This window comes from Gopherus flavomarginatus, chromosome 2, assembly GCF_025201925.1.
Source record: "Gopherus flavomarginatus isolate rGopFla2 chromosome 2, rGopFla2.mat.asm, whole genome shotgun sequence".
In the NCBI taxonomy this organism is placed as follows: Eukaryota; Metazoa; Chordata; order Testudines; family Testudinidae; genus Gopherus; species Gopherus flavomarginatus.
This window is the reverse complement of record NC_066618.1, coordinates 133,936,865-133,962,356: the sequence shown is the minus strand read 5'-3', so window position 1 is coordinate 133,962,356 and position 25,492 is coordinate 133,936,865. Positions and strand designations below refer to the sequence as shown.

The 25,492-nt window shown below is 43.7% G+C and overlaps 1 non-coding gene across 1 annotated transcript; it reads left to right on the top strand.

The window, feature by feature from the left end:
- The first annotated feature begins 943 nt into the window (after positions 1-943).
- Positions 944-1,026, top strand: TRNAL-UAA (transfer RNA leucine (anticodon UAA)). The gene has a single exon. It is a non-coding gene; the product is annotated as a tRNA-Leu (tRNA).
- The last annotated feature ends 24,466 nt before the right edge of the window (positions 1,027-25,492 follow it).

Genomic DNA, 25,492 nt, shown 5'->3' with positions numbered 1-25,492 from the left:
TTGTATGTAGAAGGGATGGAAGGAAAAGGTGAGTGTAGAATTATTAGGTAACTATAATTTTCCAAAAAGAAAATTCCTCCTATTAAATCCTTTCTGATGTGGATCTCTGGCTGGTACTGAAACTGTTTCCAGTCCTACACTAATGGAGAGGCTGATTGCTATGATGTGTAACACTGGCGGTGGAAATTAAGGGGCGGGGGGTGGGGGAAGAAATGTGGAAAGACCAGATAGCTGACCAGGAAAAAACAACCCTGATACTGTTTTTAATACTTAGGACATGTCTCTTCTAATTATCCACTTTCAAGAGTCAAAATGTTCACCTAAGTGGTTTCCTCGGTTATTGTTAAGCTATTTAAAAAGTCAAAGATAAACACATTTGGGGATTATAACGGGATTTTATTTTCTATTATATGAAAATTGGCATGATATAAATTAACTGTTATTGCACCCATGAGACATAAGTTTTACACCAATTTATACCATTTATACCTAGGGTTCTGTATAAAACAGCTCCTCAAAATGTGTAAAAAGGTTTTTGACAACTTGTTCTTGCAGGGTTTTTTTTTAAGAGTTGTTTCTATTTTTCTTTTGCTGATATTTCTTTATACGCAGGAAGCCAGGATTTTGTGAAAGTACAGAACTATAAAGAAGTATGAATGAATAATTCCAAGGATGAGGAAGCCAGGCAGTGAAGCGAGTGAATGTGTGACTATTAGCGAACAGCAGCAACACCTAGTGGCTAACAACTCATTATTAAGTAAAGTGATTATAGACACAATTTGGAGTTTATTTTTAACAGGAAAACTGCTGGTGGAGAATTAGGAGAAATGCATACTTTTGGGTAGAAATGGCATAGCCTAGGAATTCAAGCACAGTTTCTAGCACATTGTGGCTAGCAGGAGTAGTCCACAGTTTGTCAGAGACTTAATACACTGTAACTTGTAGCAGGATGGCTGAGTGGTTAAGGTGTTGGACTTAAGGTCCAATGGACACATGTCTACGTGGGTTCAAACCCCACTCCTGGTAGTTCCTGTTTTGGGGATGGATAGCTCGGTGATTTGAGCATTGACCTGCTAAACAGAGGGTTGTGAGTTCAGTCCTTGAGGGGGGCCATTTAGGGAACTGGGGTAAAGATCTGTCTGGGGATTGGTCCTACTTTGAGCAGGGGGTTGGACTAGATGACCTTCTGAGGTCCCTTCCACCTCTGATATTCTATGAAATATCCTATTCACATAAGAAATGAACAAGGATTGAAGAGTCCAAGTAACCTGCATACCTACCAGTACCTCTGAAATACCCATGAGTAAACAGGTACCCCATAGTCTGATTTCCCTGTGATTCCATGAGCATGGAGGGAGGAGAGTACAACCTTTTGGGGCCCTGTTCTTCCTTGCCACAGGATCCCACAGGATTCCATCTGTTAGGATTACTGGATTGAGTACCTACAGGGATCCCTTTTCTATGATGATCAGCTGGATTCCCTTAATACAACTTGAAGCTGTCTTAATTTGCCCTGGGTCTCCTCTGCAGCTGGTACTGAGTACTGAATCCACAGGATGATTGAGGAAATGACAGTGTTATCCTGAAAACTGGATATGGGTACCCCTACAATAACCTGCCTATCGCTCCCTTATTCTGTCCCTCCCGAAGTATGGGTTTCCAGAACAGGTAAGAAAACACTAAAGGAAATGGTAGTAACCGTCTGACAAAATGATTGACACAGGCAGTGTTATTTTTCCAAAAACAAAGTATCTTTTATTAATGTGACTAATAATCCTGACTACAATGTATTCTAAGAATAAAAATCATACACAGGTCTCTTACTGCAAGTTAAAGAGCATTGAAACTGCAGTAATAGACAGTCTAAATTATTCTAAATGACGCACTCTGTTGCTGCTGCTGCGGTCAGCTCCAGTCAGTTTGGAACGTTCCTTCGAAATTCTCGCTCCTTCTACCTCTCTCCTTCCAGCAGCTCTTCTTGCTCCTTTCCAGAAGCTCTTCTCGCTGGCTCCTGACTGCCAGCACACTGCCTTTTATACGCTGTATCTGAATTTTATTTTATATTACTGAATGTTAGGATATAGATATTCAGGCCTGCCTGTAAAGGCCTATACTTTAAGAATTTAGGTGTATTTTTATCACTTATTTAGTTATAGAGGTATAAAACAAATAATCAAAATCGCAAGTCCGCCTGTGTATAGGCCTTCTCTCATTAGGACAGTCTGAGGTCTTGTTCTTAGCCTAAGGCAGGGGTGCACAAACTACGGCCCAGCGGGCCAGATATGGCCCCTCAGGGCTTTGGATCCAGCCCACGGGATTGCCCCCCGTATTGCCGTGGGCCCCATGCCGCTCTTAGAAGCGGCAGGCACCACTTCCCTGTGGCCCTTAGGCAGGGGGGCAGAGGGCTCTGTGCATTACTCTTGCCTCCAGGCACTGCCCCCTGCAGCTCCCATTGGCCAGGAATAGGAAACCGCAGCCAATAGGAGTTTGGGGGAGGTACCTGGATGTGCAGCAAGGGCAGTGCACGTGGAGTCCTCCACCCCCCTCCTCCACCAGGGGCTGCAGCGCTTCCTGGAGTGTCATGGCATGGGGCCAGGGCAGACACGCAGGGAGCGTGCCCTGGCCTTAGTGCATGCTGCTGCCACCCCAGAGCTACTTTACGTAAGCAGCACCGGGCTGGATCCTGAACCCTGCCTGCACTCCGCCCCCTAACTTCCTGCCCTAAGACCCCTGACTGCACCTTGCACCCCTCCTGCATCCCAACCCCCTGCCCTGAGCCCCTCACACACCCTGCACCCATCCTCTGCCCCAATTAGGGTGATCAGATGTCCTGATTTTATAGGGACAGTCCTGATTTTTGGGTCTTTTTCTTATATAGGCTCCTATTGCCCCCCCCCATCCGATTTTTCACATTTGCTGTCTGGTCACCCTAGCCCCAATCCCTTGCCCTGAGCCCCTTCCTGCACACCGCACCCGCTCCCACACCCCGCACTCCTGCCCGTATTCTAGCCCCCTGCCTCAGCCCTACGTTCATGGCCCTGCATGCAATTTCCCTATCCAGATGTGGCCCTCGGGCCAAAGAGTTTGCCCACCCCTGGGCTAAGGCCTTTGGCTTAGCAGCAGGGGAAGCCATAAGCTGGGAAGCATCTGGTCATATCCTCACATTCCAAACCAGTCACATTGAAATAAGGTGTTGTTGGGATGATCCTGTCCTGATAATGACAATCACCGCCAGATAAAGAAACACATTTTAAGATAGCATCCTGTCTGGCAAGAAATCACTTATTAGTTGTGGTTGTGAAACCCTCATTTCTATATTGTTTTATCTTTATGGCCCCCACTTTTCTATTGTTAATCTGTCTGGTTCTCTAATTGCTTCTGTCTGCGGTATAATTAATTTTGCTGGGTGTAAGTTAATTAAGTTAGTGGGATGTAATTGGTTAGAGAATTATGTTACAATATGTTAGGATTGGTTAGTCAAATTTCAATAAAATGACTGGTTAAAGTATAGCTGAGAATATTACTATATAAACTGGGGTCAAACAGGCAGTGGAAGGGGAAATTGGAATCATGCTTGCTAAGGTGGGGGAATGGGAATAGGGAATGGGGACCAGGGAATAGGGCACAGGCAAGGCTCTGTGGCATCAGAGCTGGGAAGGGGGACACGGGGTAAATGCTCTGTGGCATTAGAGCTGGGAACAGAACATTGGGGAGCTATCAGTGTATAGAGATAAGCTCAACTGGTGTGAAGGCCTTTGGAATATGTTTGCTTGGAAACTAACCCCAATAAACATTGCATTGTCTGGACTTTGGACTTCTGCTCTTTTGCTGCTTGCTGTCTGCATGACAAAACCAGGGAAGTGGGAGGGTTGAGGGAAAGCCCTCTAACACTGAACATGCTCTCTATTAACCATTACCTCATCCTTAGCTACCCGGAGAAGAAGCCTCAAACAAGCCCAGACTGGAGCTGCTTGACCTTTCCTTAACCTCCTGCTCCATATGCTCACTTGCATTGTTTTTGCCTCACAGCAATGATTTCTTCATCTGACTTTGCAGCCCAGGCTCCAGTTCTAGCCTACTTCATGGCCATTCTTCATTTTATGTAACTCTCACCAGTGGGCATGCTCAGCTCAGATACAGCATTTTAACTATAGCTCTGGTCATGTGACCTACAACATAAATAGGTAAGTGACTGGCAGCTTTCAGTTGGTGAAGTGACTTCTGCTTATTCAAGGAAGAAGCCAGGGACACAAAATGGATGTTAAGACTACAAAATGGAGTCTGGAGAATTTCACCAGTATCAATGGCATGACTTCTGCAGGAGAAACACTGCCTGGACCCAGCAGAGCCATGAGGAGGAGGACCCATCCATGTCGAACACTTTTCCCTCCATCAATCTGGAGAGCTCTTTCCTACAGAACACCAAGATCCACAGAGTTGGGAGGTTTCTCCTTATCCAAACTCTGCAGCCCTCTCCATGTTTCTTCCTTCAGGAGACGCTTCATAAAAAACTCTAAAAGTTCAACCCTCTGGACTTTTCCTACCTCTATGTCACCTTCTGCAAGTTTCTTCAATGGAGGTTGTGGTCTAGCCATCAATTAACATTGTGTCCCAAAGAGTATGCACTGACTTATCAATGAATAAAGAAATGACCAGGAAAAAACTACACTGGTTGGCATTCTCTCACAGAATTTTTGTTTTGTTTTGAAGGAACTGCCCACAAAACAATCATTTTAAGACTTTACTGTATAATTCCAGCACCTGTGTCTTCTTAGCATCCAGTACAATGGTTAAAATTATAGCAGCCATATAGAAAGTGCTTCTTAGTTGTGTTATTCTGTTTCTAACAAGCCACATACAATAAAGAGCATGATGTATACTGCTCCATCCTGTATCATCTCCTCTAAATTCCTATCTGTCTTGAGTCCAAGTCATAATTTCCTTTTGCATTTGAAAATTCTCCATGAGCTTGAGCCATCCTAAATTTGGTTTTACATCCATCTAGTCTCTCACCAAGTTACTCTTATTTTGCAATCTCTGCCTCTCTTCCTCTGTTCCTTCTTCCTGATCCTCCACATTTAGGAGTTGCTCTTTCAGTTGTGCTGCCAGATGTATCTGGAGCCCTGTCCCTCAATTTTCCTCCCAGTCATTGCCTTTTTATCTGTCTTTGTTGATTACTTTCTCTTTCATGTCACAGTTAACCATGGGAGATGACAAGTGACAGATAAAGTGCGCAGAACAGGGGTTTCAGAAGGCGACATTCATTGTATTCCTAGGCTGTGAGTTGATTCATAGAACATTTTCTTAAATTCTGTGCAGTCATTGTTATGGAAGAAAATTCCCTTCTGTAAAATCTCATACAGCATTACTGTACCAGGTGATTGTCAGCTTGGAGAATCTGGGCTACCATCATCTGGAAAGAGAGTTAAATTTTCTCATTGATTTTCTATCATTCTTTGAAGACAATATTGACTGGATTTGGTCTGGCAAGGCCCTTTACATAGATGCCAACTGGTACTTAGACATGACATGACCCTTGTCTCATCCAGGTAAATTTTCATCAGTTTCACCCCTTACTGTTCTCTCTGTGTTGAGAAAGCTTTGGGCTACTACTCTGCATCTCTGAGTCAATAAAATAAATTAAGGAGGCATTGGTTCTGTTAATGATCACTAATGACGAAAGGTGCAAGGTGCCAGCTTCCTGCAAATTAGTAATCTTTGTATATTGCTGTGGAAGCCAATTCTTGATGTTGACTTTCTTGCAAAACAGTGCCATTTTTTGGAGAAGGTTATCAAAAAATTATTAATGATGTGGAAGATGGGATTAGTTGTACCCTCAGCAAGTTTGCAGATGACACTAAGCTAGGGGGAGAGGTAGATTTGTTGGAGGGTAGGGATAGGGTCCACAGTGACATAGACAAATTGGAGGATTGGGCCAAAAGAAGTCTGATGAGGTTCAACAAGGACAAGTGCAGAATCCTGCGCTTAGGAAGGAAGAATTCCATGCACTGCTACATACAGGCTGGGAACCAAATGGCTAAGTGGCAGTTCTGCAGAAAAGGATCAGAGGATTACAGTGGGCAAGAAGCTGGACATGAGTCAGCAGTGTGCTCTTGTTGCCAAGAAGGCCATCGGCATATTGGGCTGTATTAGTAGGAGCATTGCCAGGAGATCGAGGGAAGTGATTAGTCCCCTCTATTTGGCACTAGTGAGGCCACACCTGCAGTATTGCATCCAGTTTTGGTCCCCCCACTACAGACAGGATGTGGACAAATTGCAGAGAGTCCATCAGAGGGCAACAAAAATGATTAGGGGGCTGGGGCACATGACTTACGAGGAGAAGCTGAGGGAACTGGCAGGGCCGTCCTTAGGATTTATGGTGCCCTAGGCGGGATTATTAAACTGGTGCCCCTGTGCCTATCTTGCTCTTAGCAACATAAACATAAGCTTACAGTATTGGAAAATTTGCCACAGGCATGTTACTAAAACCAGTTTAACTTAATTAAGCACACTGTAATGCTGATGAACTAGCACTAAAAAATAGCACTATAGAAAAAATTCTGATTTGACAGAATGATGTAAATAATATAATTTTTTTAATTTGTCAACATTTTATTGGAAATTTATATGAAGAGGTATTGAAACAAGGATTAGTTTTTAATTAAAAGCAATCTTTCTGGCTTTTTTGGCTGCAAAATCAGTAACAATGTCATCATATGACAAAGACAAAGTGATGTCTTGTTCGACTGTAAGAATAGCAAGACCAGTCAAGTGTTCCTTACTCATTGTAGAGCAGAGATAGTTTTTAATGAGCTTTAGTTTTGAGAAACTCCGTTCTCCTGATGCTACTGTTACAGGAATTGTCAGCAGAATATGAGTGGCAAGTTTGCTGGTATGAAAAAACTGTACAACGTCCATCATTGATTTTGCATGTGGCAACAACTCAATTCTTCGTACAGTTCAAATGCATTTAAATCAAAATGATCACCATGCTTCAGGAGGTTCTCTAGGTCAGGGGTCCACAACGTGGTGCCCGCGGGCGCCATGGCGCCCACAGGGGCTTCTCAATGCACCCGCATACTGGCCCGAGGATGAGCATCTGCCGAAATGTAGCCGAAATTTGGTGGCATTTTGGCTCCAACGCCTCTGGATGACACTGCTTGCCATCAAATTTCGGCAGCATTTCGGCAGATGCTCGTCCACCACCACGGTCCTTCGTCTGGTGCCCACCAGACAGAAGAGATTGGGGACCACTGCTCTAGGTTCTTGCACTTTGTCATTAGTTGCTCTTGTTTTCCTATTTCGTTGAATTTGGTCCTGCTCAGCCAGTTGCCAGCTGAGTGAATGGAACCCCAGGCCGACAGCGGGTTGAGTGGCTCAGCTGGGGTCTCAGCTGCCAGCCTGCTCAGCCTGCTGCCAGCCTGGGGTTCCTTGGGGGTCTCCAGGTCAGCAGCGGGTGCTGAGTGGGGCTGGCAGCTGGGACCCCGAGTGGCAGCAGGGCAGCAGCCGGAATCCCAGAGCAGCGGTGGGCTGAGCCATTCAGCCCACCACTGGTTGCCATCAAAAATCAGCTCGCGTGCCACCTTTGGCACATGTGCCGTAGGTTGCTGACCCCTGCTCTATACACTAGTAAGGAGATGAGCATATTACAGCTGTTGGAGGGGTCTATTTAGCAGTAACAGGGCTATAGGAAAGTCAGTCAACATTTTTTGTTTCTCTGATGAAAACTGGCCCACTCCCTTCCCCATACCAAACTTGTCACAAGTAATTGTCAACAACTTAATTTTCTATTTTTGGCTAAGATATTGATTTTTAAAAATATATATATATTGAAATTGAATTCAGGATTCTTAGCAAGCATTTTTGGCAAACAAATTTGCTCAATGACAATCAAAATGGCAATACAGTACTGCTTTCATGCTTGGCTCACCCCCCCCAGCCTGCTGGTTCAACAGCTGCAGTAGAAGAGTAGATAGGTGGAAAACTGCAGGACCCCAAAATCCACATCTTGAGGTGCAGAGTGACAACAGCAGCAGCAAACCCTCAGGTGCGATCACACACCAATGGGCACCACCGCCAGCTCAACGGATCATGATGAAGTTAGCACAGCAGCTGATATAAGGGACGGGGCACCCATGGAGCCACAGCAGCTCATCCTGTCCTGTGCAGTTCCCCCCGGATGAGATGGATCACTGCCAGTCCGGGGGAGAGATGCGCTCCTCAGCTAGGGTGACCAGATCCAGATGTCGTGATTTTATAGGGCCAGTCTCGATATTTGGGGCTTTGTCTTATATAGGCACCAATTACCCCCATCTAGGGTGACCAGACAGCAAGTGCGAAAAATCAGGACGGGAGGTGGGGGGCAATAGGAGCCTATATAAGAAAAAGACCCAAAAATTGGGACTGTCCCTATAAAAGTGGGACATCTGCTCACCCTACCCCAACCCCCTGTCCTGATTTTTTGTTATCCCCAGCCCAGCCATGTGTGACCATTCCAATCCTGGCTGCCTGCGAGGAAGTGAGTTACTTTCACTGTCGTTCCTCAGCAGGTAGGCAGCCAGCCTCACCTCCCCCCAGCACCTCACCCAACACAGCCCTGACAGCCCTCACGCCGGGGGAAAGAGAGTCACACTCAAAGGTGAGTTCCTTCCCCCACCCCTCCCAGAGACTTCCCAGCAGCCAATCCCCTCCCTCAGACTGTGCTGCATTCGGCTCTCTCTAGGACCCAGCAGCCCTGTTCTTACATTCTCCACTGCTTCCTGTCTGTCCGGGCTCCCGGCATAGTGGTGCCCCCAGACCTTTTGGTGCCCTAGGTGGCTGCCTATGGCTAAGGATGGCCCCGGGAACTGGGGTTATTTAGTCTGCAGAAGAGAAGAGTGAGGGGGGATTTGATAGCAGCCTTCAACTACCTGAAAGGGGATTCCAAAGAGGATGGAGCTAGGCTGTTCTCAGTGGTGGCAGATGACAGAACAAGAAGCAATGGTCTCAAGTTGCAGCGGGGGAGGTCTTGGTTGGATATTAGGAAACGCTATTTCACTAGGAGAGTGGTGAAGCACTGGAATGGATTACTTAGGGAGGTGGTAGAATCTCCATCCTTAGAGGTTTTTAAGGCCCAGCTTGACAAAGCCCTGGCTGGATGATTTGGTTGGTGTTTGTCCTGCTTTGAGCAGGGGGTTGGACTAGATGACTCCTGAGGTCTCTTCCAACCCTAATATTTATGATTCTATGATTCTGTGATTCTAAACCTGGTAAAGCAGTAACTTTGGCATCATCCTATTTCGAAGTTTCTTGGCTCCTTTCAGCTGGGCTTTCAGCCTAGCTATAATATGGAGGCTCCATTGGTGTCACTGGCTGATGATGGACCAAGATCAGACTAAACTAATATGTAACAGTTATTCAACTGAAAAGAAATTCCAGAGAATGCAATTTAATGGCAGTCCTGAATGCTTCTCACGAGAAGATTTCGAGCTGCTCTTTTACCCAACTTTCTCCCTAGACTACTTAGGCACAATTGCAGTTTAGAATGAGGTAAAACAATATTACTTCTTGCTGTGTCTAGGCCCTTTCAACAGAATCAAAACAGCACACTTGGACTCCAGCTTAGCCCATGTGCATACACTGTGAGGCTACAGACTCTTTAGGAACTGTACTAAAATACAGTGCTGTGCAAAACACACACTCTATGTAACACCTACAGTTCCATTTCGATGGTATTTTACAAATAGTATAGTAACTAATTATTTTTTGTAACATCTTTGTGATAAATTAGCACTACAAGTGTAAATAAGTAATATGATTCCTTCTGCTCACATTGGCTAATTAAAATGCTTGATAAAATTTGCACGAAACATTACATATAATTTGAATACCTGCATCTTAAATAATACAGAAGAACATCCCCACTGCACCGCTTACTCCCATAAAGCCATCAGTTTTCCCTTCCTAATATCCATCAGTTTCCCTCAGATACATCAGTTCCCCCAACAACTCTGCAATCCCATTAATGACCCTCCCATAATTTGTGTTTCCTGTACCCACTTCCACTGCTGGGGTAGAATATCTTCTCTTAGCAGTGTTTACCTAGAACTAATGATTATGGGACTTCATTGAATAAGATACTCCTCTGAAGACCTCAGAGAGTTGGTAGCAGTGTTATTGGATGGGTTTTCCCTGCTCCTGTTGCCTTTCATAGGGCACTATGCTTTGCAAGAAAATCTTTTAGGATTGGGGCAGTGGGGAGCAGCTAAATGAAGAATCTGCTGGGGGAGAGCAGAACATGATACACACTGAACACCAGGGACATGGTGGATTAGCTGTCTGGTCACATAAAAAAGGTGTGGGAGAGAGGGAGAAAAGATTGCAGCGTTCCCCTGGACATATCTAATGTTAGGAATCAGAGGGGTAGCCGTGTTAGTCTGGATCTGTAAAAGCAGCAAAGAATCCTGTGGCACCTTATAGACTAACAAACGTTTTGGAGTATGAGCTTTCGTGGGTGAATACCCACTTCCTCAGATGCATGTTAGGAAGTGGATCTAGGGCTTGTTGGGGGAAGGGAACAGTAAGAGCAGTTGTCAAAAAGAGGCATGGTTCACTGGCTTCCCAACCATGTAAACCCCCTCAGCCCATGTGCACTGAACTTCTGTGAGCATGAACTAAAGTACAAACACCAAATCTTGAAGTGAGGTTTCATTTCAGTGGGTCTGAGGTGCAGCTGTGTTTTGTAACATAGACTGTTTCTAAATGCCTGAGGACTATGTTAGTAAGTGTCTACATTATAGTGCTTTACTTTTTACCTTGCTTGGTGTGGTACAGGGAACTGGCGCTTCAGCCACTCTCAGAGCACAAAGGGGACAAAATCTTGCCTCAACAGGACAGGTTGAGACTCACCTTGCATAGGGAATTCTTAGCTGGCACAACTCCACACTGACCCCTGCCATTCCTGCCTCTGTCATAGGGGCATGTGGAAAATATAAGGGAGTTCTGTAACTTACATTGGGGATTGAATGGCCCCAAAATTGGGGAAATACAAAAGTGTCTTTAAGCCACTTTTGTCCCCCTTCCCTTCTGATCCTGTACCTAGCACTCTTTGGCTGGACTAGATAACATGGCTTAGGAGAATGCCTATTGTAACTTACATCCACTGGTGGGTGTATTATGTGTCCCACACTGTGCTTACTCCACTGAGGATGTGAGTTTGTTACAAGTCCTAGCCACAGAGTATAGCTCAAATTGTAAAGACTTCTGCTTTTTTGCTCTAAAGATGCTCTGCTGTCCGTCAAGATGGTAACTAGGGCATAACCACTGCCTCGCATTAATGACACCGAATCCAAGCACAGAGACCTGTGCTAAAATAAGACTTAGATAATGTTTGCACCCCTACATAATGAATAGCTCTGTACAGTATGTGTTCTCAACTATGATTACCAAAAGCCATCTCAAAATATAGAAAGCAGATCATTGCCAGCCGTTCTGGAAGGAATACATGTATTCTATAAACCGTTATGAAAATACATTATGATATTTATTGTTTATTCCAATATAAATAGCTATGCTGAAATGAAGGTACTTTTTCCTCCAGATGACCAACACAGGGCACAACACAATGAACACTGAAAGTAAGCAGGTGCAGATTAATGCAAGTGCCATATTACTGCTAAAGTAGACTTGAGGATGCATTAAAAAGTTGCACCAAAGGAGTTATCTATTTACCCACAGGATTCACGTGTGTAATTCTGGAAAAAATATTATTGTAAAATAGATCAGCCTATCCGACTGCTCTATGTACTGCAAGAGAAACTAATATCAATCTGAAGCCACATAATGGCCAGAGAACTGTAATGCAGTGTGACCTCTAAAAACTAAAGGAAAGCAAGTTCTTTGTAAACTAGAGGCTATACATTTGGATAAAACATAACATATCCAAATTTATTGCTGGAAGTGAATGTGATCTGAAATCTGAAATGTGTGTGGTGACTGTGATACCCAACTAAATTATTTAAACACAGTTCAGTATTTTTGTTCTATTTCTAAAAAAATACCAGGGAAAAGCAGTGGAAATTGTAGGTTGGTAATAATGTAAGAGAACACATTTAAAAAAACCAGACAATGAAAAGCCAAGGAAAAAAGGTACAATTTCTCAGCCTGTAAGAAGGAGTTTTAATATATTATATATATTAATAATATGATAGAAATACTTCATGCAGTGTTCCTTGTTGCAGATCCTGACAAAGCACTGCATGCTTATTTCACATTGTCACCCAGAACTTCTAGCAATTCCTACTGGTCCTCAGACTGAAGTCTCAAATGTGCTAATGTTTTCCCTGAAGCCTCTATGATCACATTGTTAGTTTTTCTGTCAAGTTAGAAAGCTTCTTTTATAAAGTATTCAGCAACTTTCTTATGCAATGGTAGAGAAATATATGGGACATGAGCAGGCACCTTGTAATATTGCAATAGACCCAAAACTGTGGATTTTGTAGTTTTAAAAGGTGCCCCACAATTTTCTAGCTCATGAGTTGACATGTTTTAAATTGATGCTTCATAAAGTCTGCCTTCCTTTAGCACCTGATAACAGACCTCAGGAGTGCTATCCATGGAGAAGGGAAAAAAAGAAGACAAAAACAGAATAAAACCAGTATTGGATAATCTGAAGTGAGAGGGAAAAATAGAGAGATGGAGACAGAAAAGAAGAAGGCAGTGTTGAGAAAGTGACAAAATCTAAGCAAAGCAAAAGGGAATGCGAACAGGAGGAAACTGAACAGAGAGAAAGAGACATATATGAATGGATGCAGAAGGAAAGAATATTCTTTATATGTTTCTCCCCAAGGAGAAAAAAAATCAGTGTAACATATTCAACTCAGACGACTTGGGAAAACCTTGTTATTATGGTCAGTCTCCAAAGTAGTAATTTTGAAATCCTGTATTATAAGAACATAAGAATGGCCATAATGGGTCAGACAGCTGGTCTTATCTTCCAACAGTGGCCAGTGCGAGATGATTCAGAGGGAATGAACAGAACAGGCAATTTTTCAAGTGATCCATCCCAGATCGTCCAGTCCCAGCTTCTGGTAGTCAGAGATTTAGGGACACCCAGAACATGGGGTTGTGTCCCAACCATTGATGGACCTGTCCTCCATGAACTTGTCCTCCATGAACTTATCAATTCTTTTTTGAACCCAGTTATAGTTTTGGCCTTCACAAAATTCCCAGGCAACTAATTCCACAGGTTGACCGTGAATTCTGTGAAGAAGTACTTCCTTATGTTTGTTTTAAACCTGCTGCCTATTAATTTCATTGAGGACCAACGGTTCTTGTGTTATGAGGAATAAATAACACTTTCTTATTTACTTTCTCCACACCACTCATGATTTTATAGACGTCTTTCACATGATCAGTGGGTGGAGCCGCCTTTGGGGAGTTTAGCCTCAGCTCTGCCCCTTCCACCCGTGGCCCTTTTCCCCCATGGCCAGAGCCCCAAGATCCTTCTCACCTGAAGGAGCCATGCACCCCGCCATGGCTGGACCCCCAAACCCTCCCTCACCCTGGAGGAGCCCTAGGCCAGCTGCAGTAGCACCATGCCTCCCCTCATCAGACCACAAGCAGCCCAGGGAAAAGTGTCTCTCAAGTCCGGAAGAAGCTTTTGATATGCTCTGTGCACATTCCAGGCTGACTGAGGAGGTGGTATGTGCCTCATCAACTGCCCTGGAACCTGCATGGGGCATAATAAATCAAAAAGTTCCCCCCAAAACCCCACACCTGGGGATCAGGTGTCCACAGCACCGCCAGTGGAGGGGCCTATTTTAACCGCCGTCCATGCTCTTTCATATCCCTTCTTATTTGTCTTTTTTTGAAGATGAATGGTCCTTTTAATTTCTCCTTGTTTGGAAACTGTCCCATACCCCTAGTAATTTTTGTTGTCCTTGTCTATACATTTTCAAGTTCTAACAAATCTTTTTTTCAGATAGGGTGACCAAAACTGCGCTCACTATTCCAGATGTGGGCATACTGTGGATTTACATAGTGGCATTATAATAGATTCTATCTTATTTTCTATCCCTTTCCTAATGGTTCCTAACAGTCTGTTAGCTTTTTGGACTGCTGCTGCACACTGAGAAGATGTTTTCGGAGATCTAGCCACAGAGATTCCCAGATTTCTTTCTGGAGTGGTAACAACTAATTTAGAACCTACCATTTTGTATGTAGAGTTGAGATTATGTTTTGCAATGCTCATTACTTTGTATTTATCAACACTGAATTTCATCTGCCATTTTGTTTCTCAGTCACCTCTCAAGTCCATTTTGGCAGCAACATTGACTGGCAGCAAGTGGTCGGCTGCTGGCCTTCTGGGGAATCCTCCACTGAAGAGGAGTGGTTCAGCTCTGAGTCCATTTATGATTCAAGGCTTGGATATCATAAGTTCACTGGGGAGGGGATTACCAGCACTGGGTTGGCAGGCACCTAGACCTGTTGAAGTGGCACTGGTCCACAGCACCAAGCCCCCAGGGAGATGGGTCCATTAGTTCTGTTGAGCCTGCCATGTAGATGTTGCCCCTTGGAGAGGTTTTAATCAGGCAGTCTGGACTGTCTCTTTTATTTCCTGGGGAAATCCACCTGTTGTCATCCTGGATGAGCTGCCAGAGGCAGTATTTCATAGAATTGTATTTTATTTTTATAATTGGCGCTATACCTGTCTCCTAGAACTGGAAGGGACCTTGAAAGGTCATCGAGTCCAGCCCCCTGCCTTCACTAGCAGGACCAAGTACTGATTTTTGCCCTAGATGGCTCCCTCAAGGATTGAGCTCACAACCCTGAGTTTAAGCAGGCCAATGCTCAAACCACTGAGCTATCCCTCAGTCCCAAAGGGACTTTGATAGGTCATCTAGTCCAGTCGCCTGAACTCCTGGCAGGACGAAGTATTATCTAGATCAGAGGTGGCCAAACTTACTGACCTTCCAAGTTGCATATGACAACCTTAAGAAATTCAAGAGCCAGGGAGCGCCTAACAGAGCTCACAGCTTCAGCCCTGTGTGTAGGGTGACCAGATGTCCCAATTTTATAGAGACAGTCCTGATTTTTGGGTCTTTTTCTTATATAGCCTCTTATTACTCCCCACCCCTGTCCTGATTTTTCACATTTGCTGTCTGGTCAACCTACCTGTGCGCCTGCCAGGGCTCAGGGCTTCAGCGCTGAAGGGAGGGGGTTCTCGAGGCTTCACCCTATGGGAGGCACCTGCTGGGGCTCAGGGCTTCAGCCCTGATCCCACTGAAGCTTTGCTCCCCAGCAGGTATGCCACAGGTTGAAGACCTGAGCCCCATAAGGCTGAAGACCCGAGACCCCCATCCCTGCTGGCCAGAAACCAGATGTGACATGTTGGGGGGAATGTGGGAGTCACGTGCCCCTCTCAGATTTTTGCCAGGATTTGCTGTCCCCTTTGGGTCACATGGTACCACCAAGCCCCCTCCCTGCATGGCAGCTGCTGAAGCCGGCAAGCTGGGAGCTGCAGCTGTGGGGAGAGGCAGTGGCAAACTGCTGGGAGTTGCAACTGCTTTTGATGCTGCCTCTCCCCATGGAGTTAAAGCAGAGGCCCCTCCTTGCAGCTCCCAACTGTTTGCAATTTCCTTTCCCCAGCTGGTTCCCAGTCCCATTCATTTCACTTACTGGCTCCCAATCCCAGGCTCCTTGTCTCAGCGTCTCCCCCATCAGCTCCAAGTCCTACTCTCCCCCCAGCTCTCAATCCCAAACTCATTGCCCAGTCAGTACCAACCTCCCCTACAGCCCCTCTTGCTCCTAGTCCTAGTCTCCTTGTCTACCTAGTTCCAAATTCCACCCCTGACTTAGTACTAGTCTCCTTGTTTATCATGGCCCAGACCCCAACAAGTCTCAGTCATAGTTTCTCTCCCCACAATCCCATTCAAGTTCCAGTCTTACTAGGTTTCTTGTTGCAATCTACTCCTTTTCCTTCTGCCTATCCTTGTGAAGCTTTTGTTCAGTCTGTATTTGAATAAGATGGCTTCCTCCTCCATTCTGCTTTTGCTCCAGCAGGGAGATAAGTCAGTAAGAACACAGGAGAGGTAGGCTCCCTATTCTCAGTTCTGTTGCCCACAGAAGCCAGGCCCAGGAGCAGCAATGACAAAGAAATTTTAGCTGTTTCCCTTCAGCTCCGGGCTGGAGCATGCTCAGTCGTTCTGTGGGGATAGCACACATGCAGTCTGTTCAGCAGTAAGAACTGTGAGGGGATGAAATATGCTCAGTAAGGATGAATCTTCAACAATTTTAGCTGCTCAACTCAGAGAAGTGTCTACTGAGCATGTGCGAATTGAGATTTTTCAAAGGTTATAAGTAGGCTGAAGTTGGATGGCTTTTCATGGGGATGACAAACCAGACATCTCTGACACAAAAGCTGCCTCCCTGCCAAATTTTAAGTCCCTGCCATAAAGCATGGAGGTGCTAGAGCTTCTTGAAGAAGCTCACCAGAATATTTTAACACAGGGGTCGGCAACCTCTGGCACGCGGCTCGCCAGGGTAAGCACCCTGTCGGGCCGGGCAAGTTTGTTTACCTGCCGCGTTGGCAGGTTTGGCTGACCAAGGCTCCCACTGGCTTGGGTTTGCCATCCCAGGCCAATGGGGGTGGTGGGAAGCCACGGCCAGCACATCCCTCAGCCCGCACCACTTCCCGCAGCCCCCGTTTGGCCTGGGATGGTGAACCGTGGCCAGCGGGAGTTGCAGTCAGCCGAATCTGATGACACTGAAGGTAAACAAACTTGCCCAGCCCTCCAGGGTGCTTATCCTGGTGAGCTGCGTGGCAGAGGTTGCCAACCCCTGTTTTAACATTTCAAAACAACATATTGTCCCCAATATCATTCTCAGAAACAGCTTAACTGTTTTGTCTGAAACTTTCCAATATACTTCAGCCAAAGGCAGACACCAGGTCGGAAAATTTCAGCCCAAAGTCTGGGAAATATTTGAGCAATTGTAAAGAGACCAAGTGTCATGCAATCTTAATAACAGGTGGTACTATCAGTCATGGCTATAATAAATGCTCACATATCGTAATTTAATGTATTATTTGAATAAAAGGTCAATAAAAATTGACAGACCTGAAGACTGAAATTCGTAGTTTATCCACAGAACAGATACAGTTTGCATAGCAGTGGTGTAAACTTCCCAGTACTGTTCCACCAAGGAGTCCAACCCTTCTATGGACCTGGTATGGATGGAGCAACTCTAGGAATGAGTTGCAATCTATTCATGCTCTCTGCTTAGTTAGCCCCCGGCCTCTGTTATGTCTTCCCAAAGGGGAGTCAGTCACAGCCAAATTTTCATGAGCTGGATACCTATCTTCTAACAAGTCATTCAAGACCACCAACTCATTTCAGAGGGGCGCCAAAGAGCTTTCAGTGAATAATGACTTTTGGTCACTTGGTAGTCAGCTGAATTTGAGAGTGTCAGAGAGATGACAAACTCTATTTCCTACCAAGATACTTCACTTGAGCTGTCCATTCTATCTTCCCTCTTGAAGGCTGCAATTCTAATAATGATGATCAGACTAGACCTGGAATAGGAGAGATGGAAAATCAAAACTGAGGCAAAGATATATTGACATGTCTGTGTGATAAAGCTCATATTCATGCTATATGTAGCAGGTTATTCCTTCACTTTGAAAAATACTGACATACTCCACCCTACATATTGTATTAACTTCCATTGACATTATGTGTGGAATGCATTTGCACCCAGTAGCAATATCATACACTATTTGAAGGATAAAGTCTTTGTGGGATGAAAAGCTCAATAGCTCAATTCTGCACGGTGTAAATAAGAGCAGAACTGAATCCTAAATGTATCATGATCAGTGGAACTAGAGTCAGGGGGTCCATATTCCCTGGAAAGGCTATTACTGATGGATCACCAGAAAAACAGAGAACATAGGGAGTTGGGATGGGGGCAACAAAGCCATATGAACAGAATACTCCATAGGCTGTAATAAAGTTCCACTTGCTCAACATAACTTTCATTCAGCTTCACCCTTTGCTAATGAAACATGATGGCAGTGTCTGAGCTGTGAATTGTCTGTAGTGCAACAGCTGGCAGCATGAGCCATGCAACTCAATCTGAAGCTCCTGGATCCCTGGATTTTGCAGACACAAACTTAGCCAGTGACAGACCTGGTGGAAGGGGAGTTGGAGCTTCACACAGACCTGGCCTTGCAGGAATATGACAACAGCAGGAAAGTAAAACTGTTATTTTACCTCAAGGTCTGCACCGGTCCGAAGCTCACCACTGCCTCAAGCCTCACAGCAGTCACAGCAGAACAAAAGTGTGGAGCGACACAGGTTTTTCACTAGAGACCAAGTTGAAGGGGAGAGAATATCCCTATGTTACTGCCTTATGTACATTTTGGCTGCTACATGCAATTTTAGGGACTTGACTGGATTCCTGACTTGGGACAGGATAGTCTGTGGCACTTGGGAGAACGGGAAGATGATCTCACATGAGACTGATGCTTAGACATAGGCCGAAGCCTCAAGAGACAGGATCAAAGCTCTAGAGGACATAACACCCCCAGAAATATATGCAGTGAGATGATAGCAAAGAAGAGCAGTGGCCAGAGTTTCATACCCAGGTAAAGATGCATTTACTGTGAGGTGCAGCATGAACAGGTAAAGTAGAAGGGCCCTACCCTAGAAAAGCATTGCAAGGAAGGTGGCAAGTTCAACCATTTTAACAGTGTGAATGAGAGCGGGGGAAGGTCTCAGAAAGATTAATTCAGACTTGAGGGGGAGGGTGTATCAGACATTAGTGAGAACTGCATAACTCTCTCCTTGAGTCTAAGAGCATATCAGGTTCAAGCCATTAGACAGGAAACTTCCTGTGCAAATTGAGCTGGATAGTGGGGCCTCCTGCAATGTGATTCCTTTGGATGAATTGGACTCACACATACCCACTACTGTGCAGACACACTAGAATAATGTACCACTACAGCATAATGCACTCTGTAGGGAAATGTGACCTCATAGAAAATTACTTGAAATATAACAGATGGAACCAACTGAAGTTTACAGCACTGGATGGCAAGCACCACAGAACCCTCTTGAGGAATACAGCCACACAAGCTGTGGATATGAACAGAGTGCATCACCAGAACTACAAGAAGCAAAAGGGAGAGCCTTATTAACATTTTAAAAGCTCATGGGGATGTTTTCAAAGGTGCAGGTATCTCTAAGGAAAGTTGCAACTGGAAGTAGACCCCACAGTGGACTCTATGTGCTTACCTCAAAAGAAAATTCCAGTGGAATTTTGTAGTCCAGTATACCAGGAGCTTGAAAATCTGCAGGACAGAACAGAACAGAACAGAACAGAACATAGCAACCTTAGAGACCAATGCAGCCTGGATACGCCACATGGTAATGGCAAAGGAGCCATCAGGCAAATTACATATCTGCGTAGACCGAAAGCCACTGAACTAGGCACTGAAAAGATACAACCATCCACTGCCCATAATTGAAGAAATCTTGTCAGAACTCTCCAAAGACAGAATCTTTATTGTCTGTGACGTGAGGAGTGAGTTTTTGCATCTAAACCTGGGTACAGAATTCAGCATGCTGACATAAGAACATAAGAACAACCATACTGGGTCAGACCAAAGGTCCACCTAGCCCAATATCCTGTTTTCCTACAATGGCCAATGCCAGGTGCCCCAGACGGTAATCATCAAGCGGCCCATCCTGTTGCCCATTCCCAGCTTCTGGTGAACAGAGGCTAGAGACACCATCTCCATCTATCCTGGTTATTGGCCATTGATGGATCTATCCTCCATGAACTTATATAGTTCTTTTTTGAACCCTGTTATAGTCTTGGCCTTCACTACATTCTCTGGCAAGAAGTTCTACAGGTTGACTGTGCATTGTGTAAAAAATAGAGCTGTCAATTAATTGCAGTTAACTTACTCGATTAACTCAAAAAATTAACTGTGATTCAAAAAATAAATTGCACTGTTAAACAATAAAATACCAATTGAAATGTATTAAATATTTTTGGATGTTTTTCTACATTTCCAAATATATTGATTTCTATTACAACACAGAATACAAAGTGTACAGTGCTCACTTTATATTATTATTTTTTATTACAAATATTTGCGCTGTAAAAATGATGAACAAAAGAAATGGTATTTTTCAGTTCACCTCATACAAGCACTGTAGTGCTAATCTCTTTATCGTGAAAGTGTAACATAAATGTAGACTTTTTTTGTTACATAACTGCACTCAAAAACAAAACAATGTAAAACTTTAGAGCCTACCAGTCCACTCAGTACTACTTCTTGTTCAGCCAATTTCTAAGACAAACAAGTTTGTTTACATTTGCAAGAGATACTGCTGTCTGATTCTTATTTACAATGTCACCTGAAAGTGAGAACAGGCATTCACATGGGACTTTTGTAGCTGGTGTTGCAAGGTATTTATGTGCATAGACAGCGTTGCAAAGTTTTTACATTCCAGATATGCTAAACATTCATATGTCCCTTCATGCTTCGGCCACCACTCCAGAGGATATGCTTCCATGGTGATGATGTTCATTAAAAAAATAAAGTGTTAATTAAATTTGTGACTGAACTCCTTGGGATAGATTTGTATGTCTCCTGTTCTGTTTTACCCACATTCTCCCATGTATTTCATGTTATAGCTGTCTCAGATGATGACACAGCATATGTTCATTTTAAGAACACTTTCACAGCAGATTTGACAAAATGCAAAGAAGATACCAATGTGAGATTTCTAAGGATAGATACAGCACTCAACCCAAGGTTTAAGAATCTGAAGTGACTTCCAAAATCTGAGAGGGATGAATTGTGGAGAATGCTTTCAGATACCTTAAAAGAGCAAAATTCTGATGCAGAAACTACAGAACCCGAACTGCAAAAAAGAAAATCAACCTTCTGCTGGTGGCATCTGACTCAGATGGTCAAAATGAACATGCCTCGGTTCACTCTGCTTTGGATAGTTATCAAGCAGAACCCGTCATCAGCATGGATGCATGTCTTCTGGAATAGTGGTTGAAGCATGAAGGGACATATGAATCTTTAGCGCATCTGACACGTAAATATCTTGCGATGCCAGCTACAACAGTGCCATGTGAACGCCTGTTCTCATTTTCAGGTGACATTTGAAACAAGACGTGGGCAGCATTATCTCCTGCAAATTGTAACCAAAATTGTTTATCTGAGCGATTGGCTGAAGCAGGACTGAGTGAACGTGTAGAGACTAAAGCTTTACTTTGTTTTATTTTTGAACACAGTTATTTTTTATACATAATTCTACATTTGTACATTCAACTTTCATTAAAAAGAGATTGCACTACAGTACTTGTATTAGGTTAATTGAAATATACTATTTTTTTATAGTGCAAATATTTGTAATCCAAAATAAATATAAAGTGAGCACTGTCCACTTTGTATTCTGTGTTGTAATTGAAATTAATATATTTGAAAATGTAGAAAACATCCAAAATATTTAAATAAATGCTATTTTATTATTAAGAGTGCAATTAATCACACAATTAATCACAATTAATGTTTTTAATTGCTTGACAGACCTAGTAAAAATACTTCCTTTTGTTTGTTTTAAACCAGCTGCCTATTAATTTCATTTGCTGACCTCTAGTTCTTGTGTTATGAGAAGGAGTAAATAACACTTCCTTATTTACTTTCTTCACATCAGTCATGATTTTATTGAGCTCAAAAGTCCCAGTCTTATTAATCTCTCCTCATATGGCAGCCGTTCCATACCCCTAATCATTTTTGTTGCCCTTTTCTGAATCTTTTCCAATTCCAATTGCCTTATTATCTATCCCTTTGTTAATGATTCCCAACATTCTCTTTGTTTTTGTCACAGCCACTGCACATTGAGTGGATCTTTTCAGAGAACTATCCACCATGACTCCAAGATCTCTTTCTTGAGTGGTAACAATTAATTTACACCCCATCATTTTATATGTATAGCTGGGATTATGTTTTCCAGTGTGCATTACTTTGCATTTATCAACACTGAATTTCATCTGCCATTTTGTTGTCCAGTCACCCAGTTTAGAGAGATCCTTTTATAGCTCTTCACAGTCTGACTGGGACTTAACTATCTTGAGTAATTTTGTATCATCTGCAAATTTTGCCACCTCACTTTTTACCCTCTTTTCCAGATTATTTATGAATATGTTGAATAGGACTGGTCCCAGGACAGACTCCTGGTGGACACCACTATTTACCTCTCTTCATTCTGAAAACTGACCATTTATTCCTACCCTTTGCTTCCTGTCTTTTAACCAGTTACTGGTTTATGAGAAGACCTTCACTCTTATCCCATGACAGCTTACTTTGCTTAAGAGCCTTTGGTGAGGGATCTTGTCAAAGGCTTTCTGAAATTCTAAGTACACTATATCCACTGGATGCCCCTTGTCCACATGCTTGTTGACTCCCACAAAGAATTCTAGTAGATTGGTGAGGCATGATTTCCCTTTACAAAAACTATGTTGACTCTTCCCCAACAAATTATGTTCATCTATGTGTCTGATAATTTTGTTCTTTGTTATAGTTATATATACAATCTTTGCAACACTATTTGTTCGCTACAGATGGCTGCACACAGAGAGACCAGGCAAGCCCAAGCCCTGGTACAGGAGCTGGCCCCAGAGCAGTGGCAAGGAGGAGAACTGGCTGCCCCACTGCCCAGCATGCCCATTCAGGTTTGGCTCCATGGCTCTTACACTGTGATGGGGGTAGCAGTGGGACTAAAAATGAGCTAGTGGCATTATGACCTGGTGTAAGGGACGGGAGGGATAGGTCACAGCACCACTCAGTTTTGGCCCCACAGCCCCTCTGTCATAAGAGTGGGGCTACAGGCCCAAACCTGCATTGGCAGCTGGGTGTCCAGTGCTGCTAATCCTCGCCACTGCCAATGGCATGCACAGTGCCTAACATGCATAATGCTATGGGTGCTGATGGCCATAAATCCAACACCAAAGGTGTTCCAGAGAAGGCTCACCTAAGTATGGGAAAGGCTGCTCCAGGGTGAAAATAATTGCAGATAATATTCTCATTGTAGCTGAAGGGAACAATGATACAGAAGCTGGACAAGACCATGACAGAAAACTACAAGCTTTTCTACAGCAATTCAGGGATAAGAACATAAAACTCAACCCAGAAAATTGTGATTCAAACAGTGTGAGATGACATACACTGGACATCTGCTCACAGCAGAGGGACTGAAAGCAGATCCCAACAAGTTCAAGGCAGTCAGAGACATGCCAGCTGCAATGGATGTGAAAGGAGTATAGCATTTCCTAGGAATTATATATTTTCTGTCCGAGTTCTGTCCATAGCTGGCTGCACTGGTGGAACCCATATGTCAATTGACTTAACAGGATGCTGAGTGGGACTGGGCACTAAGAGATGAAACACTGAGAGCTTTATTGCTTGTAATTGTCTATAACTGGATACACAGTCGCTGAGGGCCAAATTCTGTATTGATGTACACACCATTCAATCCCATAGACATCATCAGAGTAATACAGACAATATGAGGAACAGAACTCAACTTTCAAAGCCATGCAACATGGACTAAAAGAGCATCTAAGAGCAGGAATTGATATACTGTGCACATAAGCAGGTTTCTCATCCATCCAGTAGATGGCTGTATTACTCTCATGCCTCCGTCCACCCACAAATACATCACATGCTGAAAATAAAATTATTTGTACATCTCTCTGAGGTGGATTTGGAGCTGCTCTGAAATAATTTATGAATGTTATATGTTGACCTGGTTATTGAAATGGTTACAGGGTAAATTGATTTAATTTAATAGGAGGCTGTCAGGAAAAACAAGCAGGAAGGGAAAGAATAGTGCAAGATAAACCACTCCTCTGCAAACTCCTGAGGCTTGTAAAGGGACAAGGTCAGAACTGGTAACTCTGAACATTTTGCCTCTTCTCCAGTTAACCTACAAAACTGGTTTGAATCAGGATAGTAAAAGGCCTGGGAACATATGAGAACAAAAAGACCCAGGCAGGTTAAAAAGGAAGACTCTCTCAAGAAAAGGGGATAGTTATTCAGGGGAACCAGAGCGACATACAGGGATCTCCTGGAAGTTTGTGGAGAAGGTAGGCCTGCCTACATTACCATAAGGGGATGGTAAAACAGACAAGCATGTAAACTTTGTTCTTTTAAAAGCCGTTTTCTTTAAAATATTTTTGATCATGCTGCAAAATATCAAATACTTTGGTTTTAAAAGGCTGTCTGATCATTGTATGCCTCTGGTCGTCGACTCCCAGTGGGAAGAACTTCAGGTGCCTGAACTCAGTTAGATCTGCAGGATAAGAACAAATGATACACAAGGTGCTGAAGGCCAGGGCCCACTCTGGGAGTGAGAGACTTACAGAATTCTACCCCAGACTAGAAGAAGGCTCCGGACCTCACCCCTGAGGGGATGAACGAAGAGGTTATGTCTTCTCTGTGATAAAAGACACATGGCACTGAGTCTTAGAGACCAAGTGAGCTGGCCTGGGTTCTAATGCTCAGTGCTGTGGGTTTTTTATCTTAGTGTAAATATACCCTGAGGGCTGGTCCACACTACGGGGGGGAAATCGATCTTAGATATGCAACTTCAGCTACGTGAATAACGTAGCTGAAGTCGAATATCTAAGATCGGATTACTCACCCGTCCTCACCACGCGGGATCAATGTTCGTGGCTCTCCCTGTCGATTCCGCAACTCCGTTGGGGTTGATGGAGTTCCGGAATCGACATAAGCGCGCTTGGGGATCGATATATCGCGTCTAGATGAGACGCGATATATCGATCCCCGAGCAATCGATTTTAACCAGCCGATACGGCGGGTAGTCTGGACGTAGCCTAAGGGACCTGAAAAGGGACAGAGGTGTAACTAAGCCTGTAACCTGACATCTTCCATCATCTTATGACAAGAAGCTGCCAAAAGTACTAGATCAAATTTACTCAGACCCTTTTGGGTATGTGTTTGCAACTTTCTGGATATCAACATGGAGCCTCCCTGTGCGGCCTCTCTTCCCACTGTGGCTTAAAGGCACAATAGAAGCCATGAATATTACAATCTACTTATCAGATCACTATAGCTTGTCAGCAGTCTCTACAAATGAATTAGCTTAATGTTCAGGGTTGGCTATTTCAATCTAAATGGCTTATGGTATAAAGCAGTTACTTGACTATTGATAATAGAGTCAAATATGCAAAATTTCAAATGCATGCATTTGCTGTAGTTGTGTTCTGTAATAACACAGAGAACTACTTGTAAGTTATTAGGGCATTTTTCTATGCAGGTTTGTAAGCACAAATGCATTATTAACTCATTAAAGCTCATTGAATCATTCATAAAAATAATGTAAGAAACAGACTCTAGACAGTGACTATCAACTTAAATTACCCTTCCTGTAAGAAAAGCAGACTTTTCTTTTATCGAAAAGAGACAGCT